General features: G+C 43.5%; 8 non-coding genes and 2 pseudogenes across 8 annotated transcripts; all 10 read left to right on the top strand.

Annotated features, from left to right (window-relative positions):
* The first annotated feature begins 422 nt into the window (after positions 1 to 422).
* LOC136736893 (5S ribosomal RNA) lies at positions 423 to 541 on the top strand. Its single transcript, XR_010811910.1, has one exon. It is a non-coding gene; the product is annotated as a 5S ribosomal RNA (ribosomal RNA).
* A 1,066-nt stretch (positions 542 to 1,607) lies between these two features.
* Positions 1,608 to 1,726, top strand: LOC136736955 (5S ribosomal RNA). The gene has a single exon (XR_010811934.1). It is a non-coding gene; the product is annotated as a 5S ribosomal RNA (ribosomal RNA).
* A 1,055-nt stretch (positions 1,727 to 2,781) lies between these two features.
* Positions 2,782 to 2,900, top strand: LOC136737403 (5S ribosomal RNA). Its single transcript, XR_010812365.1, has one exon. It is a non-coding gene; the product is annotated as a 5S ribosomal RNA (ribosomal RNA).
* Positions 2,901 to 3,955: 1,055 nt separating this feature from the next.
* LOC136737402 (5S ribosomal RNA) lies at positions 3,956 to 4,074 on the top strand. Its single transcript, XR_010812364.1, has one exon. It is a non-coding gene; the product is annotated as a 5S ribosomal RNA (ribosomal RNA).
* A 1,066-nt stretch (positions 4,075 to 5,140) lies between these two features.
* On the top strand, positions 5,141 to 5,259 carry LOC136737367 (5S ribosomal RNA). The gene has a single exon (XR_010812329.1). It is a non-coding gene; the product is annotated as a 5S ribosomal RNA (ribosomal RNA).
* Positions 5,260 to 6,325: 1,066 nt separating this feature from the next.
* On the top strand, positions 6,326 to 6,444 carry LOC136737109 (5S ribosomal RNA). Its single transcript, XR_010812081.1, has one exon. It is a non-coding gene; the product is annotated as a 5S ribosomal RNA (ribosomal RNA).
* A 1,066-nt stretch (positions 6,445 to 7,510) lies between these two features.
* LOC136736954 (5S ribosomal RNA) lies at positions 7,511 to 7,629 on the top strand. The gene has a single exon (XR_010811933.1). It is a non-coding gene; the product is annotated as a 5S ribosomal RNA (ribosomal RNA).
* Positions 7,630 to 8,695: 1,066 nt separating this feature from the next.
* LOC136736931 (uncharacterized) lies at positions 8,696 to 8,815 on the top strand (annotated as a pseudogene).
* Positions 8,816 to 9,870: 1,055 nt separating this feature from the next.
* On the top strand, positions 9,871 to 9,989 carry LOC136736669 (5S ribosomal RNA). The gene has a single exon (XR_010811728.1). It is a non-coding gene; the product is annotated as a 5S ribosomal RNA (ribosomal RNA).
* Positions 9,990 to 11,055: 1,066 nt separating this feature from the next.
* Positions 11,056 to 11,174, top strand: LOC136736898 (uncharacterized; annotated as a pseudogene).
* Positions 11,175 to 11,289: the final 115 nt, after the last annotated feature.

Raw genomic sequence — 11,289 nt, 5'->3', positions numbered from 1 at the left:
AATGATTCTTCTACTTTCAAAACAAAATGACAACAGGATGAATGCACACACTTGAAAATACAATACATGCAATGTTATGCATCATAGTGATGCAACCTCCTTTCAGTTTCATACTGCATGTCAATTGAAATCCTTACTGAAATGCACACCTTCTCAAGATTGCGCTTGACTGGCGTGTCAGGCACTCAATTACAGCTGTATTATCAAGACAATGTGTTCGTTTTGTAAAATATAGTTCCGGTCTGGTGTGGCACCCCAGCTAACGCACAATGTTGCCACAACGTGGCGTGTTAGCAGGGACTGTCTGCGGCGCGCTGCTGTGTCCCGGGCTTTAGAGTAGAGAGACAGTTCAACTGCAAGTATGAACGGCAGAAACGGATATTTCCTTCCCTTTAAGTAGAGCGTCAGGGACAGCCTCCCTGACTTACGGCCATACTATCCTGAATATGCCCGATCTCGTCCGATCTCGGAAGCCAAGCAGGCTCGGGCCTGGTCAGTACTTGGATGGGAGACCGCCTGGGAATACCAGGTGCTGTAACCTCTTGCACCTTTTACACACCAGAGGGCGACAAATCACGAGTTTTAACTTTGGATACACACAATTTCATCATTATTTCAGATTTTACTTCCCCAAATACACAGGCATAAAATAGATCTTGTTCTCCAACGTAAACGGTCCCTAGTAACTAGCGTACATTCGTAAATAAATTGAGCATCATGGCTAGAAGTGACTAAATGTTGCCTAATCTTTCTCATCAAGAAATGACACAATTACAGCAACACAAAAAGGAACTCCACCGGACAAAATTCAGTGCTCACAAGGAGCCTCATTCAACACACTCGGTTCCATTCCCATTCATGCAAAGCACGAAAGTGTAAAACTTGGGAACATACTTGAGAGCAAAGATCACATTCAATCTCATTCAAGGCACGGATGTGAATGCAACGGGATGAAATTACTGAAATGATGCCTGCCCTCGAACTGTGATGATGGACTACCCGACTCGCCAATAATATTGGGTTCTGGTGTATTGAAATACAGGAGCTGCTGGATTTGTGTGTTTTCTTACCCCTTCACCATAGTTTGTCAAATGTTTAAACAACTGAACTTATATTCAAGGTTTGTTTCTCTTCATATGTTTTACTGGTTTACATTTGTCTCAGCAACCTGTTGAATGATTCATCTGCTTTCAAAACAAAATGACAACAGGATGAATGCACACACTTGAAAATACACTACATGCAATGTTATGCATCATAGTGATGCAACCTCCTTTCAGTTTCATACTGCATGTCAATTGAAATCCTTACTGAAATGCACACCTTCTCAAGATTGCGCTTGACTGGCGTGTCAGGCACTCAATTACAGCTGTTTTATCAAGACAATGTGTTCGTTTTGTAAAATATAGTTCCGGTCTGGTGTGGCACCCCAGCTAACGCACAACGTTGCCACAACGTTGCCACAACGTGGCGTGTTAGCAGGGACTGTCTGCGGCGCGCTGGTGTGTCCCGGGCTTTAGAGTAGAGAGACAGTTCAACTGTAAGTATGAGCGGCAGAAACGGATATTGCCTTCCCTTTAACTAGAGCGTCAGGGACACCCTCCCTGGCTTACGGCCATACTAGCCTGAATACGCCCGATCTCGTCCGATCTCGGAAGCTAAGCAGGCTCGGGCCTGGTCAGTACTTGGATGGGAGACCGCCTGGGAATACCAGGTGCTGTAAGCTTTTGCATCTTTTACACACCAGAGGGCGACAAATCACGAGTTTTAACTTTGGATACACGCAATTTCATCATTATTTCAGATTTGACTTCCCCAAATACACAGGCATACAATAGATCTTGTTCTCCAACGTAAACGGTCCCTAGTAACTAGGGTACATTCGTAAATAAATTGAGCATCATGGCTAGAAGTGACTAAATGTTGCCTAATCTTTCTCATCGAGAAATGACACAATTACAGCAACACAAAAAGGAACTCCACCGGACAAAGTTCAGTGCTCACAAGGAACCTCATTCAACACACACGGTTCCATTCCCATTCATGCAAAGCACGAAAGTGTAAAACTTGGGAACATACTTGAGAGCAAAGATCACATTCAATCTCATTCAAGGCACGGATGTGAATGCAACGGGATGAAATTACTGAAATGATGCCTGCCCTCGAACTGTGATGATGGACTACCCGACTCGCCAATAATATTGGGTTCTGGTGTATTGAAATACAGGAGCTGCTGGATTTGTGTGTTTTCTTACCCCCTCACCATAGTTTGTCAAATGTTTAAACAACTGAACTTATATTCAAGGTTTGTTTCTCTTCATATGTTTTACTGGTTTACATTTGTCTCAGCAACCTGTTGAATGATTCTTCTGCTTTCAAAACAAAATGACAACAGGATGAATGCACACACTTGAAAATACAATACATGCAATGTTATGCATCATAGTGATGCAACCTCCTTTCAGTTTCATACTGCATGTCAATTGAAATCCTTACTGAAATGCACACCTTCTCAAGATTGCGCTTGACTGGCGTGTCAGGCACTCAATTACAGCTGTATTATCAAGACAATGTGTTCGTTTTGTAAAATATAGTTCCGGTCTGGTGTGGCACCCCAGCTAACGCACAACGTTGCCACAACGTTTCGTGTTAGCAGGGACTGTCTGCGGCGCGCTGGTGTGTCCCGGACTTTAGAGTAGAGAGACAGTTCAACTGCAAGTATGAGCGGCAGAAACGGATATTGCCTTCCCTTTAAGTAGAGCGTCAGGGACACCCTCCCTGGCTTACGGCCATACTAGTCTGAATACGCACGATCTCGTCCGATCTCGGAAGCTAAGCAGGCTCAGGCCTGGACAGTACTTGGATGGGAGACCGCCTGGGAATACCAGGTGCTGTAAGCTTTTGCATCTTTTACACAACAGAGGGCGACAAATCACGAGTTTTAACTTTGGATACACGCAATTTCATCATTATTTCAGATTTGACTTCCCCAAATACACAGGCATACAATAGATCTTGTTCTCCAACGTAAACGGTCCCTAGTAACTAGGGTATATTCATAAATAAATTGAGCATCATGGCTAGAAGTGACTAAATGTTGCCTAATCTTTCTCATCGAGAAATGACACAATTACAGCAACACAAAAAGGAACTCCACCGGACAAAGTTCAGTGCTCACAAGGAGCCTCATTCAACACACACGGTTCCATTCCCATTCATGCAAAGCACGAAAGTGTAAAACTTGGGAACATACTTGAGAGCAAAGATCACATTCAATCTCATTCAAGGCACGGATGTGAATGCAACGGGATGAAATTACTGAAATGATGCCTGCCCTCGAACTGTGATGATGGACTACCCGACTCGCCAATAATATTGGTTTCTGGTGTATTGAAATACAGGAGCTGCTGGATTTGTGTGTTTTCTTACCCCCTCACCATAGTTTGTCAAATGTTTAAACAACTGAACTTATATTCAAGGTTTGTTTCTCTTCATATGTTTTACTGGTTTACATTTGTCTCAGCAACCTGTTGAATGATTCTTCTGCTTTCAAAACAAAATGACAACAGGATGAATGCACACACTTGAAAATACACTACATGCAATGTTATGCATCATAGTGATGCAACCTCCTTTCAGTTTCATACTGCATGTCAATTGAAATCCTTACTGAAATGCACACCTTCTCAAGATTGCGCTTGACTGGCGTGTCAGGCACTCAATTACAGCTGTTTTATCAAGACAATGTGTTCGTTTTGTAAAATATAGTTCCGGTCTGGTGTGGCACCCCAGCTAACGCACAACGTTGCCACAACGTTTCGTGTTAGCAGGGACTGTCTGCGGCGCGCTGGTGTGTCCCGGACTTTAGAGTAGAGAGACAGTTCAACTGCAAGTATGAGCGGCAGAAACGGATATTGCCTTCCCTTTAAGTAGAGCGTCAGGGACACCCTCCCTGGCTTACGGCCATACTAGTCTGAATACGCACGATCTCGTCCGATCTCGGAAGCTAAGCAGGCTCAGGCCTGGACAGTACTTGGATGGGAGACCGCCTGGGAATACCAGGTGCTGTAAGCTTTTGCATCTTTTACACAACAGAGGGCGACAAATCACGAGTTTTAACTTTGGATACACGCAATTTCATCATTATTTCAGATTTGACTTCCCCAAATACACAGGCATACAATAGATCTTGTTCTCCAACGTAAACGGTCCCTAGTAACTAGGGTATATTCATAAATAAATTGAGCATCATGGCTAGAAGTGACTAAATGTTGCCTAATCTTTCTCATCGAGAAATGACACAATTACAGCAACACAAAAAGGAACTCCACCGGACAAAGTTCAGTGCTCACAAGGAGCCTCATTCAACACACACGGTTCCATTCCCATTCATGCAAAGCACGAAAGTGTAAAACTTGGGAACATACTTGAGAGCAAAGATCACATTCAATCTCATTCAAGGCACGGATGTGAATGCAACGGGATGAAATTACTGAAATGATGCCTGCCCTCGAACTGTGATGATGGACTACCCGACTCGCCAATAATATTGGGTTCTGGTGTATTGAAATACAGGAGCTGCTGGATTTGTGTGTTTTCTTAACCCCTCACCATAGTTTGTCAAATGTTTAAACAACTGAACTTATATTCAAGGTTTGTTTCTCTTCATATGTTTTACTGGTTTACATTTGTCTCAGCAACCTGTTGAATGATTCTTCTGCTTTCAAAACAAAATGACAAAAGGATGAATGCACACACTTGAAAATACACTACATGCAATGTTATGCATCATAGTGATGCAACCTCCTTTCAGTTTCATACTGCATGTCAATTGAAATCCTTACTGAAATGCACACCTTCTCAAGATTGCGCTTGACTGGCGTGTCAGGCACTCAATTACAGCTGTTTTATCAAGACAATGTGTTCGTTTTGTAAAATATAGTTCCGGTCTGGTGTGACACCCCAGCTAACGCACAACGTTGCCACAACGTTGCCACAACGTGGCGTGTAAGAAGGGACTGTCTGCGGCGCGCTGGTGTGTCCCGGGCTTTAGAGTAGAGAGACAGTTCAACTGTAAGTATGAACGGCAGAAACGGATATTGCCTTCCCTTTAAGTAGAGCGTCAGGGACAGCCTCCCTGGCTTACGGCCATACTAGCCTGAATACGCCCGATCTCGTCCGATCTCGGAAGCCAAGCAGACTCGGGCCTGGTTAGTACTTGGATGGGCGACCGCCTGGGAATACCAGGTGCTGTAAGCTTTTGCACCTTTTACACACCAGAGGGCGACAAATCACGAGTTTTAACTTTGGATACACGCAATTTCATCATTATTTCAGATTTTACTTCCCCAAATACACAGGCATACAATAGATCTTGTTCTCCAACGTAAACGGTCCCTAGTAAATAGGGTACATTCGTCAATAAATTGAGCATCATGGCTAGAAGTGACTAAATGTTGCCTAATCTTTCTCATCAAGAAATGACACAATTACAGCAACAAAAAAGGAACTCCACCGGACAAAGTTCAGTGCTCACAAGGAGCATCATTCAACACACACGGTTCCATTCCCATTCATGCAAAGCACGAAAGTGTAAAACTTGGGAACATACTTGAGAACATACTTGAGAGCAAAGATCACATTCAATCTCATTCAAGGCACGGATGTGAATGCAACGGGATGAAATTACTGAAATGATGCCTGCCCTCGAACTGTGATGATGGACTACCCGACTCGCCAATAATATTGGGTTCTGGTGTATTGAAATACAGGAGCTGCTGGATTTGTGTGTTTTCTTACCCCCTCACCATAGTTTGTCAAATGTTTAAACAACTGAACTTATATTCAAGGTTTGTTTCTCTTCATATGTTTTACTGGTTTACATTTGTCTCAGCAACCTGTTGAATGATTCTTCTGCTTTCAAAAACAAATGACAACAGGATGAATGCACACACTTGAAAATACAATACATGCAATGTTATGCATCATAGTGATGCAACCTCCTTTCAGTTTCATACTGCATGTCAATTGAAATCCTTACTGAAATGCACACCTTCTCAAGATTGCGCTTGACTGGCGTGTCAGGCACTCAATTACAGCTGTATTATCAAGACAATGTGTTCGTTTTGTAAAATATAGTTCCGGTCTGGTGTGGCACCCCAGCTAACGCACAACGTTGCCACAACGTGGCGTGTTAGCAGGGACTATCTGCGGCGCGCTGGTGTGTCCCGGACTTTAGAATAGAGAGACAGTTCAACTGCAAGTATGAGCGGCAGAAACGGATATTGCCTTCCCTTTAAGTAGAGCGTCAGGGACAACCTCCCTGGCTTACGGCCATACTAGCCTGAATACGCCCGATCTCGTTCGATCTCGGAAGCTAAGCAGGCTCGGGCCTGGTCAGTACTTGGATGGGAGACCGCCTGGGAATACCAGGTGCTGTAAGCTTTTGCATCTTTTACACACCAGAGGGCGACAAATCACGAGTTTTAACTTTGGATACACGCAATTTCATCATTATTTCAGATTTGACTTCCCCAAATACACAGGCATACAATAGATCTTGTTCTCCAACGTAAACGGTCCCTAGTAACTAGGGTACATTCGTAAATAAATTGAGCATCATGGCTAGAAGTGACTAAATGTTGCCTAATCTTTCTCATCGAGAAATGACACATTTACAGCAACACAAAAAGGAACTCCACCGGACAAAGTTCAGTGCTCACAAGGAGCCTCATTCAACACACACGGTTCCATTCCCATTCATGCAAAGCACGAAAGTGTAAAACTTGGGAACATACTTGAGAGCAAAGATCACATTCAATCTCATTCAAGGCACGGATGTGAATGCAACGGGATGAAATTACTGAAATGATGCCTGCCCTCGAACTGTGATGATGGACTACCCGACTCGCCAATAATATTGGGTTCTGGTGTATTGAAATACAGGAGCTGCTGGATTTGTGTGTTTTCTTATTCCCTCACCATAGTTTGTCAAATGTTTAAACAACTGAACTTATATTCAAGGTTTGTTTCTCTTCATATGTTTTACTGGTTTACATTTGTCTCAGCAACCTGTTGAATGATTCTTCTGCTTTCAAAACAAAATGACAACAGGATGAATGCACACACTTGAAAATACAATACATGCAATGTTATGCATCATAGTGATGCAACCTCCTTTCAGTTTCATACAGCATGTCAATTAAAATCCTTACTGAAATGCACACCTTCTCAAGATTGCGCTTGACTGGCGTGTCAGGCACTCAATTACAGCTGTTTTATCAAGACAATGTGTTCGTTTTGTAATATATAGTTCCGGTCTGGTGTGGCACCCCAGCTAACGCACAACGTTGCCACAATGTTGCCACAACGTGGCGTGTTAGCAGGGACTGTCTGCGGCGCGCTGGTGTGTCCCGGGCTTTAGAGTAGAGAGACAGTTCAACTGTAAGTATGAACGGCAGAATCGGATATTGCCTTCCCTATAAGTAGAGCGTCAGGGACAGCCTCCCTGGCTTACGGCCATACTAGCCTGAATACGCCCGATCTCGTCCGATCTCGGAAGCTAAGCAGGCTCGGGCCTGGTCAGTACTTGGATGGGAGACCGCCTGGGAATACCAGGTGCTGTAAGCTTTTGCATCTTTTACACACCAGAGGGCGACAAATCACGAGTTTTAACTTTGGATACACGCAATTTCATCATTATTTCAGATTTGACTTCCCCAAATACACAGGCATACAATAGATCTTGTTCTCCAACGTAAACGGTCCCTAGTAACTATGGTACATTCGTAAATAAATTGAGCATCATGGCTAGAAGTGACTAAATGTTGCCTAATCTTTCTCATCGAGAAATGACACAATTACAGCAACACAAAAAGGAACTCCACCGGACAAAGTTCAGTGCTCACAAGGAGCCTCATTCAACACACACGGTTCCATTCCCATTCATGCAAAGCACGAAAGTGTAAAACTTGGGAACATACTTGAGAGCAAAGATCACATTCAATCTCATTCAAGGCACGGATGTGAATGCAACGGGATGAAATTACTGAAATGATGCCTGCCCTTGAACTGTGATGATGGACTACCCGACTCGCCAATAATATTGGGTTCCGGTGTATTGAAATACAGGAGCTGCTGGATTTGTGTGTTTTCTTACCCCCTCACCATAGTTTGTCAAATGTTTAAACAACTGAACTTATATTCAAGGTTTGTTTCTCTTCATATGTTTTACTGGTTTACATTTGTCTCAGCAACCTGTTGAATGATTCTTGTGCTTTCATAACAAAATGACAACAGGATGAATGCACACACTTGAAAATACAATACATGCAATGTTATGCATCATAGTGATGCAACCTCCTTTCAGTTTCATACTGCATGTCAATTGAAATCCTTACTGAAATGCACACCATCTCAAGATTGCGCTTGACTGGCAAGTCAGGCACTCAATTACAGCTGTTTTATCAAGACAATGTGTTCGTTTTGTAAAATATAGTTCCGGTCTGGTGTGGCACCCCAGCTAACGCACAACGTTGCCACAACGTTTCCACAACGTGGCGTGTTAGCAGGGACTGTCTGCGGCGCGCTGGTGTGTCCCGGGCTTTAGAGTAGAGAGACAGTTCAACTGTAAGTATGAACGGCAGAAACGGATATTGCCTTCCCTTTAAGTAGAGCGTCAGGGACAACCTCCCTGGCTTACGGAAAATACTAGCCTGAATACGCCCGATCTCGTCCGATCTCTGAAGCCAAGCAGGCTCGGGCCTGGTCAGTACTTGGATGGGAGACCGCCTGGGAATAGCAGGTGCTGTAAGCTTTTGCACCTTTTACACACCAGAGGGCGACAAATCACGAGTTTTAACTTTGGATACACACAATTTCATCATTATTTCAGATTTTACTTCCCCAAATACACAGGCATACAATAGATCTTGTTCTCCACCGTAAACGGTCCCTAGTAACTAGGGTACATTCGTAAATAAATTGAGCATCATGGCTAGAAGTGACTAAATGTTGCCTAATCTTTCTCATCGAGAAATGACACAATTACAGCAACACAAAAAGGAACTCCACCGGACAAAGTTCAGTGCTCACAAGGAGCCTCATTCAACACACACGGTTCCATTCCCATTCATGCAAAGCACGAAAGTGTAAAACTTGGGAACATACTTGAGAGCAAAGATCACATTCAATCTCATTCAAGGCACGGATGTGAATGCAACGGGATGAAATTACTGAAATGATGCCTGCCCTCGAACTGTGATGATGGACTAACCGACTCGCCAATAATATTGGGTTCTGGTGTATTGAAATACAGGAGCTGCTGGATTTGTGTGTTTTCTTACCCCCTCACCATAGTTTGTCAAATGTTTAAACAACTGAACTTATATTCAAGGTTTGTTTCTCTTCATATGTTTTACTGGTTTACATTTGTCTCAGCAACCTGTTGAATGATTCTTCTGCTTTCAAAACAAAATGACAACAGGATGAATGCACACACTTGAAAATACAATACATGCAATGTTATGCATCATAGTGATGCAACCTCCTTTCAGTTTCATACTGCATGTCAATTGAAATCCTTACTGAAATGCACACCTTCTCAAGATTGCGCTTGACTGGCGTGTCAGGCACTCAATTACAGCTGTATTATCAAGACAATGTGTTCGTTTTGTAAAATATAGTTCCGGTCTGGTGTGGCACCCCAGCTAACGCACAACGTTGCCACAACGTGGCGTGTTAGCAGGGACTGGCTGCGGCGCGCTGGTGTGTCCCGGGCTTTAGAGTAGAGAGACAGTTCAACTGTAAGTATGAACGGCAGAAACGGATATTGCCTTCCCTTTAAGTAGAGCGTCAGGGACAACCTCCCTGGCTTACGGCCATACTAGCCTGAATACGCCCGATCTTGTCCGATCTCGGAAGCCAAGCAGGCTCGGGCCTGGTCAGTACTTGGATGGGAGACCGCCTGGGAATACCAGGTGCTGTAAGCTTTTGCATCTTTTACACACCAGAGGGCGACAAATCACGAGTTTTAACTTTGGATACACGCAATTTCATAATTATTTCAGATTTGACTTCCCCAAATACACAGGCATACAATAGATCTTGTTCTCCAACGTAAACGGTCCCTAGTAACTAGGGTACATTCGTACATAAATTGAGCATCATGGCTAGAAGTGACTAAATGTTGCCTAATCTTTCTCATCGAGAAATGACACAATTACAGCAACACAAAAAGGAACTCCACCGGACAAAGTTCAGTGCTCACAAGGAGCCTCATTCAACACACACGGTTCCATTCCCATTCATGCAAAGCACGAAAGTGTAAAACTTGGGAACATACTTGAGAGCAAAGATCACATTCAATCTCATTCAAGGCACGGATGTGAATGCAACGGGATGAAATTACTGAAATGATGCCTGCCCTCGAACTGTGATGATGGACTACCCGACTCGCCAATAATATTGGGTTCTGGTGTATTGAAATACAGGAGCTGCTGGATTTGTGTGTTTTCTTACCCCCTCACCATAGTTTGTCAAATGTTTAAACAACTGAACTTATATTCAAGGTTTGTTTCTCTTCATATGTTTTACTGGTTTACATTTGTCTCAGCAACCTGTTGAATGATTCTTCTGCTTTCAAAGCAAAATGACAACAGGATGAATGCACACACTTGAAAATACAATACATGCAATGTTATGCATCATAGTGATGCAACCTCCATTCAGTTTCATACTGCATGTCATTTGAAATCCTTACTGAAATGCACACCTTCTCAAGATTGCGCTTGACTGGCGTGTCAGGCACTCAATTACTGCTGTTTTATCAAGAGAATGTGTTCGTTTTGTAATATATAATTCCGGTCTGGTGTGGCACCCCAGCTAACGCACAACGTTGCCACAATGTTGCCACAACGTGGCGTGTTAGCAGGGACTGTCTGCGGCGCGCTGGTGTGTCCCGGGCTTTAGAGTAGAGAGACAGTTCAACTGTAAGTATGAACGGCAGAAACGGATATTGCCTTCCCTTTAAGTAGAGCGTCAGGGACAGCCTTCCTGGCTTACGGCAATACTAGCCTGAATACGCCCGATCTCGTCCGATCTTGGAAGCTAAGCAGGCTCGTTCCTGGTCAGTACTTGGATGGGAGACCGCCTGGGAATACCAGGTGCTGTAATCTTTTGCATCTTTTACACACCAGAGGGCGACAAATCACGAGTTTTAACTTTGGATACACGCAATTTCATCATTATTTCAGATTTGACATCCCCAAATACACAGTCATACAATAGATC

Source organism: Amia ocellicauda, unplaced genomic scaffold, assembly GCF_036373705.1.
Source record: "Amia ocellicauda isolate fAmiCal2 unplaced genomic scaffold, fAmiCal2.hap1 HAP1_SCAFFOLD_47, whole genome shotgun sequence".
Taxonomy (NCBI): domain Eukaryota; kingdom Metazoa; phylum Chordata; class Actinopteri; order Amiiformes; family Amiidae; genus Amia; species Amia ocellicauda.
This window is presented reverse-complemented; position numbering and strand designations above follow the sequence as displayed.